The sequence below is a fragment of the Pseudophryne corroboree genome, chromosome 11 (assembly GCF_028390025.1).
Source record: "Pseudophryne corroboree isolate aPseCor3 chromosome 11, aPseCor3.hap2, whole genome shotgun sequence".
Classification (NCBI taxonomy): Eukaryota; Metazoa; Chordata; class Amphibia; order Anura; family Myobatrachidae; genus Pseudophryne; species Pseudophryne corroboree.
The window spans coordinates 18,752,108-18,779,977 of record NC_086454.1 but is presented as its reverse complement, the minus strand read 5'-3'; the positions used below and the strand labels follow the sequence as shown (position 1 = coordinate 18,779,977).

General features: G+C 49.4%; 1 protein-coding gene across 4 annotated transcripts in view; it reads left to right on the top strand.

Moving 5' to 3' along the window:
• OSBPL5 (oxysterol binding protein like 5) overlaps positions 1-27,870 on the top strand; it is a 157,630-nt gene that overhangs the window by 24,108 nt on the left and 105,652 nt on the right. Inside the window, exon 1 of one of the 4 annotated variants that reach the window (XM_063946330.1) lies at positions 7,688-7,952. The exons of the other annotated variants lie outside the window; for them this stretch is intronic. The gene's annotated coding sequence lies outside the window, so the exon portion shown is untranslated. Of the gene's footprint in view, positions 1-7,687; positions 7,953-27,870 lie in introns of those variants that run through there. 4 annotated transcript variants of the gene reach the window in all.

Here is a 27,870-nt window from a genome sequence, read left to right as displayed (position 1 = left end):
GAGGCCTCCGCCACAGCTGATCAGGAGTGACGAATGTGACACCGCCGCCCCAAACCGCATTGGGCAGGATTGAAAGTGAAGCATTAACCATGCCCCGTGCGCCATGAACCAAAGCCGGCAGAATGAGAGGCAGGTCGTGGAACCCGTCGTTCCTGCTGTACCGACTGAACCCTTCGGCAGCTCCGAGCACAATACCATATACTTCTAACCGAAGGTATAGATTTGCCGCCCATGCCGTTCGCGACGGAAGTCCTCGTAGTAACGCCGCCAAGGATGGTACCGCACATGTATATGGAATTGATGGCGCATGATGTTCATGTGTTCGTCCGGGCGCGTCTCTGATTAACACGCCGCAAAGATAGACATGATCTAACTCAAGTCGGGTAGGAGCGCAGAGCGTCCTCGCTGCCCCGGTCCTTTGCTTAGTTGAAAGCAAAGCTATACGAGCATCGCTAGTAATGGCAAAATATACAGATAGGCCCTTACGGATCCAGTCTTGGACCCGGGGCCGGAGACCACTGTGCATTTCCATGTTGGCGCAGTAACGTAGTCCGACTCCGCCAACACGTGCGAGGCGGAAGAGGTGGAATGCCATCGCTGCCGCCGTTTTTTTGACGCTTGACCCTGTCCCAACCATCGTCTTAGGAGGACACCCTCTGAGGACGTGGAGGCAAGGGAAGAGTCCGTGCCCCGATGCCTGCGCCTATCGCGCCTGCCGTTACCCCTACGCGCTGCTATAGGAGCGGGACTGAGTACTAGCTTCCCCCCCCCACTATGGGGGGGAAAGTGCGCTCCCCTTGGACCAGTCAGGGTCCGAGGAAGACTCACCAGTACGAGGGGGAACTCCATCCTTCCCAGCAGCCGACGTACGACTTGTGGATGCGCCGACTGACTACATTCCTGGCCCAACGTCCGCGGCTGGGGAAGCAAAAGAGAGACAATGTTCCCCTGTTCCCCTATCGAACCAGCAGCCGCCGGGAGTGGGGTAGGCGGGGCGACCGACGAGGCAGAGGACAGGGGCGGGATAAGAGATTGCGCAATGCTATCCTCCAAAGAAGCGGTGGCCAGACACGGTCCCCCGGGTACGGAGGATAACAAGGGAGCCACCGCCGACACGACAAAGGCACAAATGGCTCGAAGATCAGACCCGGACGCGAGTCGCGCGCCCCACGGGAGGGTTGCAAACCTCCCGTCGGGAGCAAGGACTCTGATGATCCCTCACTGTCATGTACAATGGCACGTCCGCTCCGCTGCGATAACCCCCGACCGAAAAGCCCGCGCCGCGACCTCCTCCCATCCCGAGCAGTAGCCCCAGGAGGAGAAACCGGAGAATCGCCAGAACTAGAAGGAGGCATGTCCACGTCGGACTGAGGGCTATCCGTTGCGACGGAAGCCGACAACCGGACGCGGTGCGGGACAGAACGCACGCCTCCCGCCGTCCCCGTATGAGACCGGTAGGGGCCACACGGTCACGGCTGGCGGTAGTACGAAGCGGCCTGCGAGCAGACCCGGAAGGGGCTGGCACCACGGGTCCAGCCATGGCAGGAGAGGCCAGGTAGCCGGTCACACCGCGGGCGGACGCGGCACGCCCCTGGGCGACAGATTATTACAATGGCCGTCGCCAGCACCAGGCCATCCGAAGCCGCAGAGTGTGTGTTGCCCCGCCCTGCCACAGGAGGGAGCCTGCCGGCGAGCGTGTCACCCGTCGCGCAGTAACAGGCCTCATATGGGTCCCTGTAGTCCCCGTGGAGGTAGTGGCACGCGCGCGCTGGCCAGACCCCTGGCGTCTGGCAGCCGCGCGGTCCCCCCTCCCTCCTGCTGAAACCATATATTGCCTATAATATGGGTCCCCCCTCGCTTACCACAACCCCCCCTCCCCCCCGGGCGGCCGAAGCGCAGGGCGGGAGACTGTTTCCCGGCCCCCACGTGGCCAGGCCGTCCAGCAGCAGCCTCGAGCGGATCCAGGGACGGCAGGACACCGTCCCTGGCAGGCCGCATCAGACAGCCGCGGACCCCCCGTCGCTCCGTCTAGCGCCGCAGCCAGCGGCGGTGACGGAGAGGAGAGTGAGGCCTCAGGGAGCGCGGGCGGGTGACGTGCACAGTCGCGCGCGCCGGAGCTCCAGCACAGCAGGGAGCACAGGTCTACCCCGTGACGGCCGGACACCATCAGAGTCCATAAGCCGTGCGGGGAGCCGTGCGCTGCGCCTTGGGAGGAATTCATGAGGAGAAAAGCAGGGGGGGGGGTAGGGGAGCCTGAACATGCAAGGACAGGAATAGAGGTAGGAGAAGGTGAGATAAAGGGAAAGCAGAGGGAGGATAGAAGGAATAATATAGGGAGAAAAAGGAATAAAGTGACTGGAAAAAGGAAAGACTTTTAGTAATTAAATTGATAACAAAAGGAGTTACTTATCAGGGTCACGAGAAGAGCTGAAAAGAGGCAGGAAGTACCCTGTCAGCAGCCTATATGTATGACAGGCCAGCCCCTATACATGATCCAGCCAATCAGCCCCTCGGACCCTCTCTCCACGTTCCTCCCACCACAAAACATTAACCCCTTCCAAGCCAAGGTGATGCACTGAGCGGCGCTGCGGAAGCCCCGACGGTGCATTTATGCTGCTGCGGTCACAGTATGTTCCCTACGCAGTCTTTATGTATATCTCATGTTTAAGTTCATGAGCACGGGGACAGTTTAGGAGCTAAGAAACATAAGGGAAGAAAAAACATGATCGTGGATACCTAGGTACAAGGGACGCTATATATTATTTAGTTCGATATTTTCATTAAGGCCGGATGGTTCAAGGGTCCTTCAATGGAATATCCAGAAGGCTTCTCTCCTACACAGGAGATTGAAACGATCACCACCCTTTGCTGTCGGCTTGATCTATTCTAGAGCTTTTACTCTAATCTCTGCTACATCACTATGTTCGCAAAGAGACGTGTGTCTTGATAGACTATGCGAAGGGCTTCTTTTTTTTATATATATTCCTCTTATGTTCCAGGAATCGCACTTTAAGTTTTCTTATCGTGCGTCCTACGTAGTGGATACCACACCCACATTCAATAAGGTACACAACGTATGTAGAATCACAGTTCATGAAGTGATCTATCGTGAAAACTTCTCCCGTGGATCTTTTTGGACAAATGTCATCCATTTTGGATTCCGGACTGGCTACTTCTCACCACAGATGAAAGCCTCCGCGGTTGGGGAACAGTAACGGAACAGCACTCGTTTCAGGGGTGTTGTTGGAGTCCAGTCTCCCAATAAATGTCCTGGAATTACGAGTGGTCTACAAAGCTTTAGCTCTGGCGCAAACTGTTCTTTAAGGCAGACCTGGTTCAGTCCGACAATGCCACCGCAGTGGCTTACCTCCGTCACCAAGGCACACTCGCAGCCAGAGGTTTGAAAATACTTACCCCCTCCAACGGCGCAATCTTCAATGTCTGGATGCTGGTGTTGGTCATGTGACCACCAGCATCCAGACGACCAGGATAACGTACAGAACCCCATCTGGTTCATACTACTGTTCTGCGCTGGCGGTCCCATCTCCTCTTGCGGCTGATGGCAAGGCGCCATTTATACCTATGCACGGAGGGCGTGTTGCTGGAGCAGGGCCCTGGTACTGAAAGGTGTGGCCATATCTGGGAGGTGTGGCCATGACTCCTAGAATTAAGGAAACTGTTTAAGGGGGGTGCTGCATGCTGCAAATGGGGGTGTATGTCCCCTAAACAGCGCTGTTTAGCAACTGACCTGGGCCTGGAACACTGCGCACTGCAAAGGGAAATATTGGTCCCCTCTCTGTATTATAGATCTGGAATAATCTCCACCATATATGGAAAAGCTGCTGAATCCAATGACGACCGTTCTATAAAATGTGCTTTTTGTAGTATTGAGGCACATAAGTTGGTGCCGGTATGTACTTCTCTCCTGAGAGGATGCCTTGTTATATTGCAGCCTTGCGGTGTATTGTGGGAGAACCTATAAATCCATGCAAACTAATTTCATGTATATTTAAAAATTATTATTATTCTTTTATCCTATACTTGTATAGCACCACTAGGGGTCTGCAGCGCCGTATAGAAACAGTATGGATGAAACGAGAACAATACTTTATGTAGCACTTTTCTCCCAATAGGATGACTCTGTGCTTTTACATTTACAGCACAAAATACAAAAACAGGAGCGAGAACTAAGGGGGTAATTCAGACCTGATCGCAGTTGGACAAAACCATGTGCACTGCAGGTGGGGCCGATGTAACATGTGCAGAGAGAGTTAGATTTGGGTGGGGTGTGTTCACTTCAAACTGAAATCTAAATTGCAGTGTAAAAATAAAGCAGCCAGTATTTATCCCGCACAGAAACAAAATAACCCGCCAAATCTAACTCTCTCTGCACATGTTACGTCTGCCCCGCCTGCAGTGCACATGGTTTTGCCCAACTGCTAACAAATTTGCTGCTGCCATCAACTCTGAATTAGCTCCTAAGTATTTGGGTCGTATGGTTTTGTTTTTTGTTTTGTTTTTGTTTTGTTTGAGGAACTAATCGGACATTGGTGAAATTCTGAGTAAACAGGAAAGTCTTGAGACTGTTTTTGAAGGATTCTTTAGTGTCGGCTTCTCACACTGGGGGTCATTCCGAGTTGTTCGCTCGTTATTTTTTTGTCGCAACGGAGCGAATAGTCGCTAATGCGCATGCGCAATGTCCCAGTGCGACTGCGCCAAGTAAATTTGCTATGCAGTTTGGTATTTTACTCACGGCATTACGAGGTTTTTTCTTCGTTCTGGTGATCGTAATGTGATTGACAGGAAGTGGGTGTTTCTGGGCGGAAACTGGCCGTTTTATGGGAGTGTGTGAAAAACGCTACCGTTTCTGGGAAAAACGCGGGAGTGGCTGGAGAAACGGAGGAGTGTCTGGGCGAACGCTGGGTGTGTTTGTGACGTCAAACCAGGAACGAAACTGACTGAACTTTTCGCAGATGCCGAGTAAGTCTGGAGCTACTCAGAAACTGCTAAGAAGTGTCTATTCGCAATTCTGCTAATCTTTTGTTCGCAATTTTGATATGCTAAGATTCACTCCCAGTAGGCGGCGGCTTAGCGTGTGCAAAGCTGCTAAACGCAGCTTGCGAGCGAACAACTCGGAATGACCCCCATTGTGCGGGGAAGTGAGTTCCATAGAGTCAGAGCCGCAAAGCTTAAAGCTCCACCCCAGATGAATTCCGGGAGATTCTAGGGACTACTTAAAGTCCTTCATCTATAGCCTCCACAATCAAGGGGGGACACTTTGGAAGCAAAAGCTTCTTTAGGAACCTTGGGCCCTGGTCACGTAGGGCTATGAAAGTCAGCAGGCCAATCTTGAAACCAACTCGCCATCTTACAGGTAGCCAGTGGAGGGATAGAGAACACATTACACCAGGTAGAGCCCCTTATACAACACAGGAAAAATAAAAACACAGGAAGAAATAAAACCTGATTAATACCCTTTACATTATTTGTAAAAAAAAAATTCTCATTATAGTAATGCACATTACACGAAAGGGCACACATTATGCTGTAATGCCCATTACACATTATGCCACATGAAGTTATGCCCCTGACACCATTTTATGCCCCACACACAATAATGTCCCTTACAAATGCCCCACAGTAAGGCTTCTAATTACTTTTAAATTATCTGCTCATTGTCAGGGGTTTCATGCTTGTTGCCAAGGGTCTCATTTTCTGGGTTTCCTGCTCATTGCCGGGTGTCTCATGCTCGTTGCCAGGGGTCCAGTGCGAGTCCCACTTTGAATGTAAGGTGAGCATTTAGGGCACACTGTATACTGCTTATAGTTCCTCAGGCACTGCAGCAGGGAAAGGGTATGGGAGGGTATGATGCTTTAATTGTTTTCATTCAACTCAAACCATGTTTATACAGCACCATCATACCTAGGGGCATATTTATCAAGATTAATTTTACTAATGTGAAATGTTGTTTTCACTCCCTTTTCACATTATTTTAGTATGACCTTTTTATGTATTAAAGGGCTTTTGGAGCAGTTTTCGTGAACAACTGCTCCAAACCCTTTCACTCTGACTCCCGCAACTACGCGTGCATGACCGCTGCCTCACTCCCCCACCCAACTGCGTGTGTATGTCCATTCCAACCCCTCCCCACTGCGCCTGCGTGACCATTCACTGCCTCCCTCCTCCCCCTGCGTATGTAACATTCTCTGACTCAAACTGTGCATGGGTGAAAATAATATTGGTCTTGGAGAGGGATATATATATCTGTATTAACGGCCTGATTCATGTTTGTTTGTAAGTAAAGCAAGCAGCTGCGCAACATCATGCTGCACTGCAGGTGGGGCAGATATAACGTGCAGAGAGAGTTAGATTTGGGTGGAGTGTGTTCAAACTGAAATTGCCATTTTAAAATAAAGCAGCCAGTATTTACCCTGCACAGAAACCATATAAATGTATTTGTTTCCCTTGCTGGCAGCGTGGTTTGTTCCAGACACAAAGGCACTTGTTTTTTTTTGCTTTACTTACAAACATGAATCCGGCCCTAGTGTACAGTACAGGAATGACTCTCCAGTATTGACCCATAAGATGAATTGAGTGCCGCCGATTTGCCATCCCTGGGCTGAAGGTGCTGTGCATCAAAGGAACGTCTTACACATCAGAAACGGCGCTAGCCTGTCATGTTACAGGCTGTTTGAAAAATGACAGTTAGGAGCTGATTGGCTGGTACTGTATCACTGTGCAATCTATCACCCTCCAAGGCTTGAGAAATCTAGGCATGTATTTCTAGTCTGATCCATTCCGCCGCGTAGTAGGTTCGGGTTTGGGAACACCTGAGGTCAAACTCGGCCGCTGACATGCGCAAACATTTTGCAGCCAAGTCTACAATCGTTTTCAGGTCTTGGCCTCTCTGCCTTTCATGGTGGTTTGGGACTGCGTGTGTTCGTTGCGCCACTTCTGCCGGAGTGTGCGTCATTCGGGGAGACGGTGACCGCTGTTCATCATTATTATTATTATTATTATTATTATTATTATTATCCTTTATTTATATGGTGCCACAAGGGTTCTGCAGTGCCCTTAATGCTTATTAGGCGGCGCGCCGTTCCTTATAATACACACGTTTTCACTGAAACATGAGAGAAGCAGCAGCCGGACCCCTGGTCTCCCTGCACGCCGGCTGCCCAGGTACCACAATATTGATGCTGTGTGGCTTCTGCTTTGCCCTCCGCTGAGGGGAATGCTGTCCCGCTGAGGGGAATGCTGTCCCGCTGAGGGGAATGCTGGGCCGCTGAGGTGAATGCTGGGCCGCTGAGGTGAATGCTGGGCCGCTGAGGTGAATGCTGGGCCGCTGAGGGGAATGCTGTCCCGCTGAGGGGAATGCTGTCCCGCTGAGGGGAATGCTGTCCCGCTGAGGGGAATGCTGGTCCCTCCTGTGCTTCCTCTTCGTATATCTATCATGTGGAACCATTCTGGCCGGTTTTCACTGAAGTGATGACATTGGGAGTTTGTGGAGAGATTTCCATGATACGCCCGCCTGGGTGATGGTACATAGGAGGGTGTACAGCCTGATACTGTAGGAGTCCATTCCCCTCTGCTTGCATCACACTTGTGGTACACAGCACACTCTCCCGCCTCCTCCTCCTCAGCTGTATCCTCTCCCTGTGGATCTCGGTGCTGCTGTCTCCTCCTCGCACACACGCACACATTGCACGTTGTCTGCCCTAGAAGAAGCATCTGCTAATCCCGCAGCTGGGGAGAAAGGGAGACTGCACAGCAGAGGGGAAGGTGAGAGCTGTCGCATTTCCAGGCTGCAATCCTTCTGGGAGAGCAGATCTCGGATACCAGCCACAGCACGGTGGGCAATGCCATGGTCTGCTACCAAGTTCCTGCTGCGGTGATTCAGCGTCGTCAGGCTGGGCACATATAGGGCAGAGAGTCTCTCCCTGGCTGAGACGGTAAGCAGCGGTGATTTTATTCCGTGTCTGCGAGATCCTGTAAACAGACTGGTACAATTATGTTTCCGCTTACGTTAACTGTTGCTGAGGGTTTAACAGAGTATTTTGTGCTTGAGGCGGGAGACTTATCTCCGTCATAACTGTGTGAAAGAGCAACGAGCCCCCTATTTACTATTATGCAGTGATCACACCGGTTTTCCATTGCCGCTTATCGCAGTGATCCAGAAAGTGACGGCGTCTGGCTGCTGCATTAACCCCCTGTGTGTGTGGATGTATTGGATTGCGGAGCAGGTACTGTGTCGGAACGGTTGCATCACCGGTTATGTTACAGTAAACGTAGTTTTGTGATTTATAGACGTATTAGGCAACCTAGGTCTCTCCTGAGGTTGTCGGGCCACGTTATACCTGGCACCACCACACCAACTGGATATACATGGGTTACCTGCCTCCTGTTTGTTACCCGGGCCTAAACCCATATCAACCCCTGCACCAGTCACCAGCCTTCCCGGGTGTCCCGTGTCCTGTAGTTTCCTCAGATTGCACATTGGTAAATGCATGCAAAGCGGATTCAGCCACAAGGATTTGGGAGTATGTCCTTCTCCCTCTCGCACAAAGACGCTGCTAAATTCCACCAGCAATCCAGGAAAATCTGGCTGGACATCCCTCTCCTCATTAGGACGGAGGCATGCTGGCTCAGTGATTAAGAGAACTCTGTCGGCTAAGTCCCCATCCGCCTCCTTGTTTTCTGTGCGCATAATTGCAGGAAAAGTTAAGCTACGTGGAATATGAAATGTATTTATTATCTGCTAATGGCGCTATGATAATTGCTCGGCTGATTCGATGCACAAACTCGGCCCCTGATCCTCTTACACTATGTCTCTGGCTGTAATGTGACTGCACACGGAAATCAGGATATATTTAACAGTCTGGGGATGAGTGGGGTAAAATGTAAGCCTTTGTGCCGAGTGAACTGGGTCGTGCTAGACAGTACACACATGCGCTTGCAGATACCTGTAACCCAGGCATGTCCAAACTGCGGCCCTCCAGCTGTTGAGAAACTACACATCCCAGCATGCCCTGACACAGCTTTAGCATTCTCTGTGTCAGGGCATGCTGGGATATGTAGTTTCACAACAGCTGGAGGGCCGCAGTTTGGACATGCCTGCTGTAACCGGTTACAAATGGCTCATTTGAGATTCAAGCCAAGGACATGTAACACGCACACGTTACATAGCTGTATAAAATGCAGGCAGCATATATAGGCTTACCGTACCGTCCCTTTAAACTGGGGCACATGGCTTACACAGGTTCTGTGGCTGAATAAAACCAGGTGAAATACAGCTTGAAGTCAGCCAGTCACAGAACCTGTGTAATTCATAAGTGTCCGGTATAAAGGGATAGTATGGTAAACCTAGGCTGCGTATATCTATATAGCCTCCCCCGACTTGGATACACGGCATGTCTTCTTGTGGATGGCCCCAATTCCAGCCGCAATGTATAGACAAACGCTAGACATATCCTGCGCCAAACTTGCCTGGTGATTGTTCGCGGCGTGTCTGGAGAACGCGATCTTATGTTAGTAATTACACAAAATAGTCTGAGCACGGCCAAGTGGTTACACACCCCTCTCGTAGTACCTAGGTCGTTTGAAAAGTTGGTTACTGAACTACTTTCAACGCATCACGTGGACTATGTGGCCTATTTATGATTAGTGGCAGTGGGGCCACATGAGCGACTGTGTCTTATTGCCACATACTGCGGGATAAGAAATGAGTCGTGTCTAATATCCGGGACAGCGGTTCCAGTGAGAGCCCGTTCCAGCGAAGAGTAAAAAGTCCATTGCCAGGCCCAGGGACCCATTTAGCTTAAAGGCTTTTATTAAATTGGTCCTTTTCGGCCTCCCCTGCTGTTGAGGTACTAAATCCAAGCAAACTCTGCCATGCTTGGCCATGTATCTCCCCACCGCCTACCTACTATAATCAGTGCTCGGGTGTACTGTACATGGTATGGGCTGAGCGCTGGTGGTAGCTGTGCTGGATGCAGGCTGTGATGTAAGCGTGGTGTGAGACCAGTCCCCCTCTCTATGCTTCCTATCACACGGCTGCTCATTATCTCCTGATGAGCGCCACCACCTCCAGGGCCCGCTGACATTGAGACACGCTGTGCATGTAATAAGGCCACAGTTCATTCTGTAGACCCTCCGCCTGGTGGGGGCAGGGGCTGCTGTGTAGACGCTGAACAGACACATTATGGGCCGTAGGTGGTTATTAGCAAACCAAGAAAAGTTAGCAATTGTGCAAAACCATGGGGGTCATTCCGAGTTGTTCGCTCGCAAGCTGCTTTTAGCAGCTTTGCACACGCTAAGCCGCCGCCTACTGGGAGTGAATCTTAGCTTATCAAAATTGCGAACGAAAGATTAGCAAGATTAGCAGAATTGCGAATAGACACTTCTTAGCAGTTTCTGAGTAGCTCCAGACTTACTCGGCATCTGCGATCAGTTCAGTCAGTTTCGTTCCTGGTTTGACGTCACAAACACACCCAGCGTTCGCCCAGACACTCCTCCGTTTCTCCAGCCACTCCCGCGTTTTTCCCAGAAACGGTAGCGTTTTTTCGCACACACCCATAAAACGTCCAGTTTCCGCCCAGAAACACCCACTTCCTGTCAATCACATTACGATCACCAGAACGAAGAAAAAACCTCGTAATGCCGTGAGTAAAATACCTAACTGCATAGCAAATTTACTTGGCGCAGTCGCACTGCGGACATTGCGCATGCGCATTAGCGACTAATCGCTCCGTTGCGAGAAAAATATAACGAGCGAACAACTCGGAATGACCCCCCATGTGCACTGCAGGGGGGGGGGGGGCAGATGTAACATGTGCAGAGAGAGTTAGATGTGGGTGGGTTATTTTGTTTCTGTGCAGAGTAAATACTGACTGCTTTATACTGCAATTTAGATTTCAGTATGATCACACCCCACCCAAATCTAACCTTCTCTGCACATGATACATATGCCCCCCCCCCCCCCCCCCCCTCCCCTAATAAACCTGAATAAGGCTCATAGCTTGGAAATGGGAGAGCAGAGGACGGGACAGGGCGAGATAGTCCGTGCTGGATAAAACCCTGGCAGCCAGTGACACTTAGCTGCTGGGTTGGTATCTGGGCATGTCTGACATGGTACTGCCCGCTGGGTCAGTATACCCGCTACAACCATAGTGCTACTACACAGAGTTAATTACAAATTAAGATTTGTTCTGTGAGGTGATTTGTACTGTGAGGTGTGGTGATTTGTGGTGCTGTGAGGTGTGGTGATTTGTGCTGTGAGGTGTGGTGATTTGTACTGTGAGGTGTGGTGCTGTGAGATGTGGTGATTTGTGCTGTGCAATGAGGTGAGGTGTGGTGATTTGTGGTGCTGTGTGATTTGTACTGTGAGGTGTGGTGATTTGTGGTGCTGTGAGGTGTGGTGTTTTGTGCTGTGCAATGAGGCGAGGTGTGGCATTTTGTGAGGTGTGGTGATTTGTGAGGTGTTTTGTGGTGCTGTGTGGTGATTTGTACTGTGAGGTGTGGTGCTGTGAGGTGTGGTGATTTGTACTGTGAGGTGTGGTGCTGTGAGGTGTGGTGATTTGTGCTGTGCAATGAGGAGGTGTGGTGATTTGTATTGTGTGAGGTGTGGTGATTTGTGCTGTGAGGTGTGGTGATTTGTGCTGTGCAATGTGGCGATTTGTGAGGTGGTGAAGCGGTCTCCGCACTATTAGTGTACTGCACTTAGGCTGTGGTTTTCCCTCATAGGAGCACAAATGATTTTCCCTTCATGTGACATTTGCCATTTCTATAGTGTTGTCATTTAACGTATACCCCATAAGAACCATGCAAGCAATAAAACTATAGAATAATGTATGACTCGGACAAAGGGCGAGGGTTGATAATTTCACTGTATCCGGACGGGCAAGCGATGGTAAGTTCTGGGGAGGGGTGTGGGGGACACAATTTGTCAGTCTATGAACCTGTACACAAGATAAGGGCGCCCCCACAGTATCCGTCGCTGCATGGGACGTGGGGACAAGGAGCACCGGTGGTATGGGCACTGGCAGTGCTAATTGGTGGAAAGAGGGCACTGCTCATGAGTGTCTACTACTTCTAATCAATCTTGTCACCATCCTCCAACACGGATTATGCCGTAACTCTTAGGGGTTTACTTATCAGTGATAACCAGTCCTAATATCCTGAGGATATGGACGCTTTGGGTTTATGCCTATTTATCAAAGCTCCATTCCGCATAGTGACTGGTTATTCTGGATCTTAACCCCAAATCCGGGATTCCAGTACCAGTGCGGGTGTCGTTAATGACCAATGACTGGCCTAGTCACCCATAAGCACACCCTACTACGGTCAGCCAGCGGGTTGTTGCGGAGCTGAGGGTAGCACACAGAGCGCACCCTACCCATATACTAAACCTCCCAAACAAGCTCCGCCCCAGCAGCCCTAAAACTGCTGTAACCCACTGTCTGATGCAGGCTCACCTTTGCTGGGGTCTATACTCTGGGGACCATCCCACCAAGTACAGGACTATTGGGGGCGATGCGGGCGGTATTATTGGAAGAATGACTAGGAACACAACAGGCTACATCTCGGTCAATGTCTAGCCCTTGAGCGTGTGGTCATTGAAGGGTCGTCTACATGAATGTATCCCGTGCAGGGTGTGTATGAAGCTTGGAGAACGTGCCTAATGCGACGCTCCCTTACAATGGATTTGCCTCGGCCCATGCTCTGTCGCTGCTATTTGCGTACAGACTATTGATGTAGCTGCTGGATCAATAACAAACAGAAGAGATAACGCTACGCTTCATTATGGGCATTCAATATAAATGCCTCTGGGCTCCAGTGACCTTTCCACCACATACCAGGACTTCCTCATGTGGAGCATAGATCAATACCGTTCCCTACCTCTACTGCAGGGCTTCCCGGTTACTTCTCCTTGTGCCACACTGGTGAGACCTACGTGTTCCCAGAACACCTGCAATACATTTATCTGCTGCGAATAGAGGTCTCCAACCTGCACATAAAACCCCCATATCCTCTTATTTCTTTCTGTACAAATGGGCGTGGCAGATCAGGGATATGGTTTGGAAAGACCTAGTGTGGCCTTAATTGTCCAAGGTTTGTGTTGGGTATCATATTCAAAAAAGACTTGAGGCTGTAATTGCTGCCAAAGGTGCATCAACAAAGTATTGAGCAAAGGCTGTGAATACTTATGTACACGTGATTTCTTAGTTTGCAAAATTTAATAAATTTATAAAAATCTCCCCCAAAAAATCTCATGTTGTCATTATGGGGGATCAGTACGAAATCCCACTGGACGGGATCCCGGCGGTCGAAATACAGACACTGGAATCCCGACCAGAACAATCCCGAAAGAGGTGGCGAGCAGAACGCAGCCCCTTGCGGGTCGCTGCGCTCGGCACACTAATTTATTCTCCCTCTATGGGTGTCGTGGACACCCACAGAGGGAGAATATGTTGGGATTGTGCCGGTCGGGATCCCGGTGTCGGTATTTCGACCGCCGGGATTCCGTCCGGCGGGATCTTGACCGCATCCCCATTATGGGGTATTGTGTGTAGAATTTTGAGGGGGAAAGAATTAATTTATTCCATTTTGGAATAAGGCTGTAATATAACAAAATGTGGAAAAAGTGAAGCGCTGTGAATACTTTCTGGATGCGCTGTATGTGAGGTCTGCAAATCTCTGAGATGCCATAGCGATAATTTTTTATAATTGAAGCAATTTGTGCCACCTACCCATATCTCCTAGCGGAAGCTCATTACTAGTCACATACAGCAGCGCAAATTAAAATGGAAACCTAAATGATGTACATGAGGGATACTTGCGATGAATTACGACCTTAATGAAGAATGAGGCTCCAACAAGAAGTAGACACACTAACCTTGCAGGTATTAGGGATATCCTGGCCTCAGCACAGATGGTTAAATAAAAATAACTGAGGTACTAATTGTCAGTGTAAGGGACAGAGCAGAGCTGCCGCACATGCCGCTTCTTCTAAGCTTCCTGTGTGCGAGGGTCAGAGCGGCAGATTGTGGATTGAATTTGGAACCACTCCCCAACCTCCCCCCCCCAAAAAAAAATAAATAAATAAATCCTGCGCTTCATTAAAACCTGGACTGTTGGAAACACTGGTCCTCAAAGCACACGAACAGCCGCCGTACTGCCCAACACCCGCCATGGCAGGTCAGCCATGCTGTCTCACGGTAATCAGGACAGTTGGGAGGTATGACTTATTACTTTAATTTGATGTTTTTACTGTTGATAACTTCAGCATTTATGTAACAGACTACAGTCTGCTGAGAGCTGCACGACTGGGCGGGATGTACCAACCTCTTGCTGTACATCCCACCACACATCAAGCTGATACTAATTGCATATGTAGTAACATGCGATTAATATTGCAAAGGGCAGCTCTCCCGAAAAGAGCTAAAAAAAATACTGTTAGAACAATTTATAATAAACTGTACAATTTAATCTGGAGTATAATTGAGGTTTTTATCACGTTTGGCCAAAAATGCCTGTCCACCTACCACGTCATGGTGACCTCATCAGGTGAGTCCCAAGATCCCGAATACTGACTCATTATATAAATTTATCCAGGACTTTTCTATGATAGTGCCCATTCTAATATGTAAGTTACAAACGCAAGGACCTACAGCAGGCTTTTTCAACCAGTGTGCCGCGACCAGTTGCAAGGTGTGCCGCGGAGCCAGAGCAGCTTCCTGCGAGGATCAGTCGTGCTCTGACCGTGACCTATGCCTTGAAGACGCGGCGGTGTGATATCATAGGTCACGGCTGCCGCATCTCACCATCCAGCCAACCCACCCGCCTGCATACACATCTTCCAGTTCCTGCCTGCATTCACAGCTTTCCTTGCCCACCCACATCCACACCTGCCTGACCGCCCGCTGCTCAGTATTCGCAGCACTCCACTATGAACAACCCCCGCCACTGAGCGACAGGGAGGAGGACAGGTGACCGGTAGGGGCTAATATTTGTTGTTTTATTTCTCCTGTGGGGAACAATAGGATTTATGAGGGGAGAATAATAATTTATGGGGGGAAGAATGTGAATAATTCATGTGGGGAGCAATAGGATTTATGTGAGGAGAAATGTGATTGATTTATGTGTGAGCAACATGGATTTATGTGGGGAGCAATAGGATTTATGTGGGGAGCAATGTGATTGTTTTTTCTGTGTAGGCCAATGTATGTGTGTTGTTCTTCTAACTGTGAGGGCCAATGTGTGTTTTTTGTTTTTTTGGGTGGGGAACTGATGGTGCGCCTTGGCAATTTTAAAAAATTGTCTGGTGTGCCGCGAATAAAAAAAGGTTGAAAATCACTGTCCTACAGTATACTGTTCTAATTGAAATTGACTATGGCAGGCGGGAGGTGTGCTAGTCCAAGGAGGATGGGTTGTGCTCCAATGGGCGCTGATTGATACGTGTGTGTGTGTGTGTGTGTGTGTGTGTGTGGTTTGTTTTATTCACCAGTGTCCTCCAGTGTCTGCTACATCTAAATAATAACCTCCTCTTCTCTGCCTAGAACATTCCGGGTAGGATAAAGCTTCTCTTTCATCTCCTTCAGCTGCTGCCGGACTGCGGTCCGCTCTTATTTTAGGAGTTTTGCTGCGTTGTGGCTGATAATTGGGAGATCTCGGAGTCCCTCTTAGGACTACATTAATCTCCGGTTTAGTGCGGAGAGCCTTCACTCTTCAGTAACGAGTGGCAGTAACCAGATGACTGACTTATGGTCATCAATGACAAATCTTCTGCAGCCAATTCCACTGGACACGTTCCAGACCAGCGGAGAGAGACGTGCCTGTGACTAGCCAGACATCAGCGAGCAAGGGCAAACGCCGGTAGTGCCCCGGTACCTGGGCTGGGCCTGGGCGAGTACTATGCCAGTTGGTCCATCGTGGGAAAGTGCAACACACACACACGCGCCCACTGACCACCTGTGCCAGCTTCTGTATGGGTTAGGCAGGATGGAGCTTTTGTTATATATGCCAAGTTCGGTATATGAGTGTGTACGCATAACTATGCAAAGATGCAGACCGGGGATAATAAAGACGCATGTGCGGGGGGGTCCAGGGCAGGTGCCCACAGCAGATGGTGACCGTCTCCAGTACCACTGCGCGTCTTCTGATTGGCTGTTTTTTAATGCCTCGCTGCGTCACTTGCGTGTGAGGGAGTTTTTAAATTTGTTGTTTTTTTTTAGCTGTCTGTGCTGTATTACAGAGGTTGTAGCAGTTTCTTAGTTGTCTAACCGCTTGTGGCAAATAAATGGGTAACACCGCTGGCACTAGTAGGGTGTAAGTGACTGTTACGCGCGCTGGGCGTAAACCAGATGCATCTTACAGTCGCCGTGTTGCATGTGGTCAAAAAAATTGCAGCTATTTTTATTTTCTATTTTAAATGACTACAAATTGCTCCTGCAGTTTGTGGCTCTACTGTGGCAGCTCTAAATCTGACCCTCTGTTTCCAGTAGGGATGGCCATCGACCAGTGGTGATTCATAATCAGCGATGGTTTACAGCCGATGCAGAATACTTTTGCCATGAATGTGGGAGGACAAGATGGTTTCCCTCCATCGATGGCATGGCATAATCAAATTATTATTATTTTTTTAAGTTGACGGGACACATCCCCCACGACACCCATAAAGCACCCGCTCCCATGTTCTGATTGGCCCATGGGCCAGTCAGTGAAAGAAATGGGATGACCATCGGTTGTGGGAACAATCGATGGTCTTCCATTACATAGTTGGCAGCAATCGATAGTCACTTGCCATTATGCCATCGATGGTAACCACACCGATGGCCATCCCTAGTTTCAAGCGTCACTAAAAACGTGTTTTGCTGGGTACTTGTTCACGAGCTTTCATTAAACAAGCCCCCAGCAAAACGTGTCAAGTTCCCGGGTACCCCGCTGTACCCCGGGCACATGGCGGCACAGGGGATCCCCCTGCACCACGGGCACCTAGCGGCACAGGGGATCCCCCTGCACCACGGGCACCTAGCGGCACAGAGGATCCCCCTGTACCCCGGGCACATAGAGGCACAGGGGATCCCCCTGCACCACGGGCACATAGCGGCACAAGGGATCCCCCTGCACCCCGGGCTCATAGCGGCACAGAGGAACCCCCTGCACCCCGGGCACATAGCGGCACAAAGGATCCCCCTGCACCCCGGGCACATAGCGGCACAGAGGAACCCCCTGCACCCCGGGCACATAGCGGCACAGGGGATCCCCCTGCACCCCGGGCACATAGCGGCACAGAGGAACCCCCTGCACCCCGGGCACATAGCGGCACAGAGGAACCCCCTGCACCCCGGGCACATAGCGGCACAGAGGAACCCCCTGCACCCCGGGCACATAGCGGCACAGAGGAACCCCCTGCACCACGGGCACATAGCGGCACGGAGGATCCCCCTGCACCCCGGGCACATAGCGGCACAGAGGAACCCCCTGCACCACGGACACATAGCGGCACAGAGGAACCCCCTGCACCCCGGGCACATAGCGGCACAGAGGAACCCCCTGCACCCCGGGCACATAGCGGCACAGAGGATCCCCCTGCACCCCGGGCACAGAGGATCCTCCTGTACCACGGGCACATGGCGGCACAGGGGATCCCCCTGCACCATGGGCACATGGCGGCACAGAAGATCCCCCAGCACCACGGGCGTACTCCGTCTCTCTCATAACTTGCAGTCTCTGGATCCTTGTACAGGTGCACACTGCAGGGCTGTGCATCAGGGTGTGCTGCTGCTAGTGTACACTGCGAGCAGATGCCGCTCTGACGGATCTTCGTAACAGCTCAGTGCTAATAGTGTTACATAGGTGAGAATAGTAATTGGGGTATTTAAAGTGTTTCATTAATGAAAAGCCATTTACTGCAGGTGCTAAACAGTAATAGATTAGGTGTTTCAATTGTGAAGCTCCGAAGCATCTCGTCTACACCAACTCCGTAATAGGAAAGGGTTCAGGGCATAGGGCCCCCTGGGTTGGTGTGGCTGGGCTGCGTCAGAGGCATCACAATTGTAACACTATGGGGGGGAATTCCCAATTTTATTTTATTGTTAAATTTTTGCTTTTCTTTTTTTTTTTTTATTTGCTTGCCCGAGACAGGTGGGAAAAAAATCCCACATAATCAGCCCTGGGTTGTTTGTTTTCGGGGAAAAAAAAAACAACACACAGGTCCAGGAACTTATCCTGCATCCTAGGGGGTATATTTACTAAAGCTTCTAAAATTGTAAAGTGGTGATGTTACCTATAGCAACCAATCAGATTTTGTCTTTTTGGCTCTCCGTTTCTAGGATGCAATACAGAAGTGATAGACCGAATCTGATTGGTTGCTATTGGCGTCATCACCACTTTTTGATTTTTAGAAGCTTTAGTAACTTTTACCCCTATGTGTCTTTGACCAAAAATAGAACATCCAGGCAAAAAAAAACCAGGGGATACATGATTAAAATGGCTGGAAAAAAATTGCTAAAGCTTTTTTCTTTTCTTTTTTTTTTGTGTGAAAGATTTTCGGGACTAATTGAATCCCCCCCTTTTAATCTATTACTTTTTAGCACCTAAACTGCTTTTCACAAATGTAACACTATGTAACATCCTAATTTCTACTTCTCACCTACGTAACACTTAGCGCAGAGCTGCTGCTACGTATTAATGTATCCTCTTTTAACACTTAGGGGCCTATTTATCATGGATCTGATATTGAATGCGAGGTGGGCAGGATCTTACCTCTCAGGAACGCATTGCAATATGCCACCCTATCCCCCGAATGTATGTTGCAGCACATGGAGGAACAGGGGCTCCGAACGGAGCCGGTCCCTGCGATGTGCTGTGGCGGCTGCCGGAGGGTCTGTGTGTGTGTGTGGTCAGCTGACTGACGGAGGTCATTACCAGGGGACCCTCTGCTGGCTGCAAGTGCGATCTATAGCACACAGGCTACTATGGGCTGCCGACATCTTCAGATTCGCATTCCAGATAGTATTGGTAAATCAAGAAGCATCGGATCCTCCACAGAAACCTATAGGGGATGTGGCTGCGATTCATCCTTCATACATTCAGGAGATCCTAATATTTGTGACTATCCCCCAAAAACTGGTGTTTTGGGGGATATTGTTGCAAATATACTTTAAGTGCTATTTCCCACTAGTGTTGCACCTGGGGTGGTTGGGTTGTGCTGGCCTGGGGGGTCCCGTGCTCTGGGCTTGAACCTTAGGAATGTTAGGGACCCACCTGATGTCACATGGCTGAGGTAGATGGGCTCATATTTTGGGCAAAATGATGCTGAGAACCTCCAATTTACTCCATGTTAAATTGCAGAGTTTATTCTACAGTAATTGTTCTGATTATCTTTGTTCTTACTGTTTACACTAGAGTGTGCACCTGCATTTTCTTTTCTTTTTTTTTCTTCTTTTTTTCTGTATGAGGGGAGACCTATCTGATCCTGGATATACACCAGAAGGAGTAACGAAGGACAGAGCGACATACGCTGCGTCCTTCATTTATATATAACTCGGTCGCTAGCAATATCGCCTGGTTGGCTGTGCAGCATGGCCGACCAGGGCGTCGTCGCTAGCAACCGTGGACACCACATATTGGCCATACACACTGAACGCTACGGCCAATATGTCGCTCCAATGTGGCCGGAAACTGCATATTGGGACGATATCGTGCCAGTGTGTACACAGTTTTATTTACACTTTTGATGCAGCAACTGCTGATGGGGCGGGCACCTTGCAAACCACTTTGTAGCATGATGCGGTGACTTATGGGGGTGGTGCTTATCATAAATGGCCTGCCCCCTCGGTACGGCCAGTGTAGGGGGAGGGAGTCGGCCTGTCAGGCCAGTAGTGTCTGGGCAATCAGACCACATTCCCACCCCCCCACCCCCCCTGTATGCACCAGTGGATATTTATTTTGGCAGGGGTTTGGGTCTGGCAGCATAGCACATGGACACAGCTATTGATACAATATCTGCACCTTCTAGTGATATCTTAAGCGAGATGTAATGGCTTCCGAGTTTGCCGGAGCCGCGGGATGCCGGCCGGTCTCAGACCTTTTTTTTTTTTTTTTTTTTCTTTTAAAAACAGCAATCCTTTATAAGGCAAGACCATGCCATATAAATTGTTGCCGCTTTAAAAAAAAACCCCATCAGTGATCGGCTGGGATCCCGCACCTCCGGCAAACTTGGACGCCATGACATCACACTTCTTGTGTTTCTATAGTATTTTGCCCAAAACACGAAGCTGATGGTAAACGCTGTGGGGCGGACGCACGTTATGGCCGATCGCTGTCAGAACCGTTGGCTCCTTCTTTATGTAATACAAGTTGCTAATTGCTTTCTAGTTGACATTGTGCAGGATGGAGCCGTGTGTTTGTGTTACTTACTGTATGCCACACCCTGGCCCCGCCCTCTGCAGGCCTCCGCAGACGACATTCATCAGACCAGGAGACATGTTTCCACTCTCCCCCTGCCTAGTGTATAGTGTTCCGAACTTCCTGACCCACTGGAGCCTCCGTGTCCTGGTCTACAATGGAAAGAGTGGAACCCGTTGTGATCTTGTGTTGTAGCCCATCTACTTAATACTAGAGATGAGCGGGTTCGGTTTCTCTGAATCCGAACCCGCCAGAACTTCATGTTTTTTTTCACGGGTCCGAGCGACTCGGATCTTCCCGCCTTGCTCGGTTAACCCGAGCGCGCCCGAACGTCATCATGACGCTGTCGGATTCTCGCGAGGCTCGGATTCTATCGCGAGACTCGGATTCTATATAAGGAGCCGCGCGTCGCCGCCATTTTCACACGTGCATTGAGATTGATAGGGAGAGGACGTGGCTGGCGTCCTCTCCGTTTAGAATTAGAATAGATTAGAGAGACACTTGATTTACTAATTTTGGGGAGCATTAGGAGTACTCAGTAGTGTACAGTGCAGAGTTTTGCTGATAGTGACCAGTGACCACCACTTTTATTTATAATCCGTTCTCTGCCTGAAAAAAGCGATACACAGCACACAGTGACTCAGTCACATACCATATCTGTGTGCACTGCTCAGGCTCAGGCCAGTGTGCTGCATCATCTATTATCTATATATAATATTATATATATCTGTCTGACTGCTCAGCTCACACAGCTTATAATTGTGGGGGAGACTGGGGAGCACTACTGCAGTGCCAGTTATAGGTTATAGCAGGAGCCAGGAGTACATAATATAATCCGTTCTCTGCCTGAAAAAAGCGATACACAGCACACAGTGACTCTGTCACATACCATATCTGTGTGCACTGCTCAGGCTCAGGCCAGTGTGCTGCATCATCTATTATCTATATATAATATTATATATATCTGTCTGACTGCTCAGCTCACACAGCTTATAATTGTGGGGGAGACTGGGGAGCACTACTGCAGTGCCAGTTATAGGTTATAGCAGGAGCCAGGAGTACATAATATATTATATAGTGAGTGACCACCAGACACACAGTGCAGTTTATTTAATATATCCGTTCTCTGCCTGAAAAAAGCGATACACACAGTGACTCAGTCAGTCACATACCATATCTGTGTGCACTGCTCAGGCTCAGGCCAGTGTGCTGCATCATCTATATATATTATATATCTGTCTGACTGCTCAGCTCACACAGCTTATAATTGTGGGGGAGACTGGGGAGCACTACTGCAGTGCCAGTTATAGGTTATAGCAGGAGCCAGGAGTACATAATATTATATTAAAATTAAACAGTGCACACTTTTGCTGCAGGAGTGCCACTGCCAGTGTGACTAGTGACCAGTGACCTGACCACCAGTATATAATATTAGTAGTATACTATCTCTTTATCAACCAGTCTATATTAGCAGCAGACACAGTACAGTGCGGTAGTTCACGGCTGTGGCTACCTCTGTGTCGGCACTCGGCAGCCCGTCCATAATTGTATATACCACCTAACCGTGGTTTTTTTTTCTTTCTTTATACATACATACTAGTTACGAGTATACTATCTCTTTATCAACCAGTCTATATTAGCAGCAGACACAGTACAGTGCGGTAGTTCACGGCTGTGGCTACCTCTGTGTCGGCACTCGGCAGCCCGTCCATAATTGTATATACCACCTAACCGTGGTTTTTTTTTCTTTCTTTATACATGCATACTAGTTACGAGTATACTATCTCTTTATCAACCAGTCTATATTAGCAGCAGACACAGTACAGTGCGGTAGTTCACGGCTGTGGCTACCTCTGTGTCGGCACTCGGCAGCCCGTCCATAATTGTATATACCACCTAACCGTGGTTTTTTTTTCTTTCTTTATACATACATACTAGTTACGAGTATACTATCTCTTTATCAACCAGTCTATATATTAGCAGCAGACACAGTACAGTGCGGTAGTTCACGGCTGTGGCTACCTCTGTGTCGGCACTCGGCAGCCCGTCCATAATTGTATACTAGTATCCAATCCATCCATCTCCATTGTTTACCTGAGGTGCCTTTTAGTTGTGCCTATTAAAATATGGAGAACAAAAATGTTGAGGTTCCAAAATTAGGGAAAGATCAAGATCCACTTCCACCTCGTGCTGAAGCTGCTGCCACTAGTCATGGCCGAGACGATGAAATGCCAGCAACGTCGTCTGCCAAGGCCGATGCCCAATGTCATAGTACAGAGCATGTCAAATCCAAAACACCAAATATCAGTAAAAAAAGGACTCCAAAACCTAAAATAAAATTGTCGGAGGAGAAGCGTAAACTTGCCAATATGCCATTTACCACACGGAGTGGCAAGGAACGGCTGAGGCCCTGGCCTATGTTCATGGCTAGTGGTTCAGCTTCACATGAGGATGGAAGCACTCAGCCTCTCGCTAGAAAAATGAAAAGACTCAAGCTGGCAAAAGCAGCACAGCAAAGAACTGTGCATTCTTCGAAATCCCAAATCCACAAGGAGAGTCCAATTGTGTCGGTTGCGATGCCTGACCTTTCCAACACTGGACGTGAAGAGCATGCGCCTTCCACCATTTGCACGCCCCCTGCAAGTGCTGGAAGGAGCACCCGCAGTCCAGTTCCTGATAGTCAGATTGAAGATGTCAGTGTTGAAGTACACCAGGATGAGGAGGATATGGGTGTTGCTGGCGCTGGGGAGGAAATTGACCAGGAGGATTCTGATGGTGAGGTGGTTTGTTTAAGTCAGGCACCCGGGGAGACACCTGTTGTCCGTGGGAGGAATATGGCCGTTGACATGCCAGGTGAAAATACCAAAAAAATCAGCTCTTCGGTGTGGAGGTATTTCAACAGAAATGCGGACAACAGGTGTCAAGCCGTGTGTTCCCTTTGTCAAGCTGTAATAAGTAGGGGTAAGGACGTTAACCACCTCGGAACATCCTCCCTTATACGTCACCTGCAGCGCATTCATAATAAGTCAGTGACAAGTTCAAAAACTTTGGGTGACAGCGGAAGCAGTCCACTGACCAGTAAATCCCTTCCTCTTGTAACCAAGCTCACGCAAACCACCCCACCAACTCCCTCAGTGTCAATTTCCTCCTTCCCCAGGAATGCCAATAGTCCTGCAGGCCATGTCACTGGCAATTCTGACGAGTCCTCTCCTGCCTGGGATTCCTCCGATGCATCCTTGCGTGTAACGCCTACTGCTGCTGGCGCTGCTGTTGTTGCCGCTGGGAGTCGATGGTCATCCCAGAGGGGAAGTCGTAAGCCCACTTGTACTACTTCCAGTAAGCAATTGACTGTTCAACAGTCCTTTGCGAGGAAGATGAAATATCACAGCAGTCATCCTACTGCAAAGCGGATAACTGAGGCCTTGGCATCCTGGGTGGTGAGAAACGTGGTTCCGGTATCCATCATTACTGCAGAGCCAACTAGAGACTTGTTGGAGGTACTGTGTCCCCGGTACCAAATACCATCTAGGTTCCATTTCTCTAGGCAGGCGATACCGAAAATGTACACAGACCTCAGAAAAAGAGTCACCAGTGTCCTAAAAAATGCAGCTGTACCCAATGTCCACTTAACCATGGACATGTGGACAAGTGGAGCAGGGCAGGGTCAGGACTATATGACTGTGACAGCCCACTGGGTAGATGTATGGACTCCCGCCGCAAGAACAGCAGCGGCGGCACCAGTAGCAGCATCTCGCAAACGCCAACTCTTTCCTAGGCAGGCTACGCTTTGTATCACCGCTTTCCAGAATACGCACACAGCTGAAAACCTCTTACGGCAACTGAGGAAGATCATCGCGGAATGGCTTACCCCAATTGGACTCTCCTGTGGATTTGTGGCATCGGACAACACCAGCAATATTGTGTGTGCATTAAATCTGGGCCAATTCCAGCACGTCCCATGTTTTGCACATACCTTGAATTTGGTGGTGCAGAATTTTTTAAAAAAACGACAGGGGCGTGCAAGAGATGCTGTCGGTGGCCAGAAGAATTGCGGGACACTTTCGGCGTACAGGCACCACGTACAGAAAACTGGAGCACCACCAAAAACTACTGAACCTGCCCTGCCATCATCTGAAGCAAGAAGTGGTAACGAGGTGGAATTCAACCCTCTATATGCTTCAGAGGTTGGAGGAGCAGCAAAAGGCCATTCAAGCCTATACAATTGAGCACGATATAGTAGGTGGAATGCACCTGTCTCAAGTGCAGTGGAGAATGATTTCAACGTTGTGCAAGGTTCTGATGCCCTTTGAACTTGCCACACGTGAAGTCAGTTCAGACACTGCCAGCCTGAGTCAGGTCATTCCCCTCATCAGGCTTTTGCAGAAGAAGCTGGAGGCATTGAAGGAGGAGCTAACACGGAGCGATTCCGCTAGGCATGTGGGACTTGTGGATGCAGCCCTTAATTCGCTTAACAAGGATTCACGGGTGGTCAATCTGTTGAAATCAGAGCACTACATTTTGGCCACCGTGCTCGATCCTAGATTTAAAGCCTACCTTGGATCTCTCTTTCCGGCAGACACAGGTCTGCTGGGGTTGAAAGACCTGCTGGTGACAAAATTGTCAATCAAGCGGAACGCGACCTGTCAACATCTCCTCCTTCACATTCTCCCGCAACTGGGGGTGCGAGGAAAAGGCTCAGAATTCCGAGCCCACCCGCTGGCGGTGATGCAGGGCAGTCTGGAGCGACTGCTGATGCTGACATCTGGTCCGGACTGAAGGACCTGACAACGATTACGGACATGTCGTCTACTGTCACTGCATATGATTCTCTCAACATTGATAGAATGGTGGAGGATTATATGAGTGACCGCATCCAAGTAGGCACGTCACACAGTCCGTACTTATACTGGCAGGAAAAAGAGGGAATTTGGAGGCCCTTGCACAAACTGGCTTTATTCTACCTAAGTTGCCCTCCCACAAGTGTGTACTCCGAAAGAGTGTTTAGTGCCGCCGCTCACCTTGTCAGCAATCGGCGTACGAGGTTACATCCAGAAAATGTGGAGAAGATGATGTTCATTAAAATGAATTATAATCAATTCCTCCGCGGAGACATTGACCAGCAGCAATTGCCTCCACAAAGTACACAGGGAGCTGAGATGGTGGATTCCAGTGGGGACGAATTGATAATCTGTGAGGAGGGGGATGTACACGGTGATATATCGGAGGGTGAAGATGAGGTGGACATCTTGCCTCTGTAGAGCCAGTTTGTTCAAGGAGAGATTAATTGCTTCTTTTTTGGGGGGGGTCCAAACCAACCCGTCATATCAGTCACAGTCGTGTGGCAGACCCTGTCACTGAAATGATGGGTTGGTTAAAGTGTGCATGTCCTGTTTTGTTTATACAACATAAGGGTGGGTGGGAGGGCCCAAGGACAATTCCATCTTGCACCTCTTTTTTCTTTTCTTTTTCTTTGCATCATGTGCTGATTGGGGAGGGTTTTTTGGAAGGGACATCCTGCGTGACACTGCAGTGCCACTCCTAGATGGGCCCGGTGTTTGTGTCGGCCACTAGGGTCGCTAATCTTACTCACACAGTCAGCTACCTCATTGCGCCTCTTTTTTTCTTTGCGTCATGTGCTGTTTGGGGAGGGTTTTTTGGAAGGGACATCCTGCGTGACACTGCAGTGCCACTCCTAGATGGGCCCGGTGTTTGTGTCGGCCACTAGGGTCGCTAATCTTACTCACACAGCTACCTCATTGCGCCTCTTTTTTTCTTTGCGTCATGTGCTGTTTGGGGAGGGTTTTTTGGAAGGGACATCCTGCGTGACACTGCAGTGCCACTCCTAGATGGGCCCGGTGTTTGTGTCGGCCACTAGGGTCGCTAATCTTACTCACACAGCTACCTCATTGCGCCTCTTTTTTTCTTTGCGTCATGTGCTGTTTGGGGAGGGTTTTTTGGAAGGGACATCCTGCGTGACACTGCAGTGCCACTCCTAGATGGGCCCGGTGTTTGTGTCGGCCACTAGGGTCGCTAATCTTACTCACACAGCTACCTCATTGCGCCTCTTTTTTTCTTTGCGTCATGTGCTGTTTGGGGAGGGTTTTTTGGAAGGGCCATCCTGCGTGACACTGCAGTGCCACTCCTAGATGGGCCCGGTGTTTGTGTCGGCCACTAGGGTCGCTAATCTTACTCACACAGCTACCTCATTGCGCCTCTTTTTTTCTTTGCGTCATGTGCTGTTTGGGGAGGGTTTTTTGGAAGGGACATCCTGCGTGACACTGCAGTGCCACTCCTAGATGGGCCCGGTGTTTGTGTTGGCCACTAGGGTCGCTTATCTTACTCACACAGCGACCTCGGTGCAAATTTTAGGACTAAAAATAATATTGTGAGGTGTGAGGTATTCAGAATAGACTGAAAATGAGTGTAAATTATGGTTTTTGAGGTTAATAATACTTTGGGATCAAAATGACCCCCAAATTCTATGATTTAAGCTGTTTTTTAGTGTTTTTGGAAAAAAACACCCGAATCCAAAACACACCCGAATCCGACAAAAAAAATTCGGTGAGGTTTTGCCAAAACGCGTTCGAACCCAAAACACGGCCGCGGAACCGAACCCAAAACCAAAACGCAAAACCCGAAAAATTTCAGGCGCTCATCTCTACTTAATACACGGTTAATTCATGTACTGGGGGAGATGTACTGCGCCTTGGAGAGAGATAAAGTACCATCCAATCCGCTCCGAACTGCCATGTTGCAGGCCGTGTTTGAAAAATGACAGGAGCTGGTTGGCTGGTACTTTATCTCTCTGCAGAGCTTAGTACATCTGCCCCTCTGCTTCCCCCCTGTAAGCTTGAATCAGTCTGGACGTTCTCCTCTGATTTCTCTTAGTGGGGGAGATAGGGAAAGTACCAACCAATAAGCTCCTGTCCTTTTTCAGACATGGGTAGATGCACTAAGCCTTGCAGCAGAGCGACAAAGACATAGACAACGTGGGGGGGTTCCAGTTGTCTGTCAGCATCAGAGGGAGAATCTGGTAAGTGGCGTGCCATGATCACTGCGTGTGTCTGTGGTACTGTATTACATGGACCTTATTTGTATGGGCAGATAATAGATTGTTACATCCTTCATGGGCTGGTGACACTCGTTCTAAAAGTGGACGGAGACAAAGTACCAACCAATCCGCTTCTGTCATTCTACAGGCTGTACAGGGGCAGATGTACTAAGCATTGGATGGAGACAAAGGGGGACATGTACTAAGCAGTGATAAAAGTGGAGAAGTTGCCCATGGCAACCAATCAGCTGCTCTGTATATTTTGAAAGTATGCAAATTATAAATGTTACGTCAGTGCTGATTGGTTGCCATGGGCAACTTCTCCACTGGCTCACTTCTCCGCTTTTATCACTGCTTAGTACATGTCTCCCAAAGTACCAGTCAGTCAGCCTTTAACGTCCATGTTACAG